The sequence below is a fragment of the Egretta garzetta genome, unplaced genomic scaffold (genome assembly GCF_000687185.1).
Source record: "Egretta garzetta isolate BGI_Z169 unplaced genomic scaffold, ASM68718v1 scaffold17, whole genome shotgun sequence".
Taxonomy (NCBI): Eukaryota; Metazoa; Chordata; class Aves; order Pelecaniformes; family Ardeidae; genus Egretta; species Egretta garzetta.
Genome location: NW_009260136.1, coordinates 1,171,445 through 1,172,132, shown reverse-complemented (window position 1 = coordinate 1,172,132; position 688 = coordinate 1,171,445). Strand labels below are relative to the sequence as shown.

Genomic DNA, 688 nt, shown 5'->3' with positions numbered 1-688 from the left:
GCCAGCTTTCACCAGGCCATTCCTCCTGGGAGCCCTCTGTCATGGCATTAGGCTGGCAGGATTTTGGGGGAGGCAGAGCTGCGAGCCCTTGGGCCAACATTGCCACCCAATGATGCCTCATTGGGTTTGGGGCTTGGATCTCCTGGGAGGAAGGGGACACCCCGACAGAGCTGCACCTGGATGCCTTCCCAGCAGGGGGGATGAGCATTACGGAGGCTCCGTAAATCTCTCTGGAGCCAGGCTGAGGGCATGAGCAGTGGCTGTTCCCTCTCGGACTAATGCCTCTCACCGGTGGCGGTGCTGCCACGAGCCGGGCTTTGTCCTTTAATCCCGTTAAGTGTGGAGCCTTCTCCTGGGTGTGGGTACCCGCCAGGCACGCTCTCCGCTATGGGGTGCCTCTCATCCCAAGTTCCAGCCGGCACTGCCTGAGCATCAGGCAAAATCTGGCAATGCAAAGCCAAGCCCCGGGCTCACCGTTGGCATCCTCCCAGCTTTTGCTTGGAGAGGAGAGGATGCCGGTACCTATTGCCCTTTGGTCCCTGGGGTAAGCTTCGGTTTTCATTTCTTCTGTCTAGCCCAGCCTTCTTGGTGATGTCCTCACTAGCTCCTCTCTTAGGTCTTTTTTTTTTTTTTTTTTTTTTTTTTTTTTTTTTTAATTTTTTTTTTTTGTTGTTTTCCCTTTTCTCCA

General features: G+C 54.4%; 1 protein-coding gene across 2 annotated transcripts in view; it reads left to right on the top strand.

The window, feature by feature from the left end:
- The window catches only part of RRBP1 (ribosome binding protein 1), a 25,063-nt gene that overhangs the window by 21,575 nt on the left and 2,800 nt on the right, over positions 1-688 (top strand). The window lies entirely within an intron of this gene.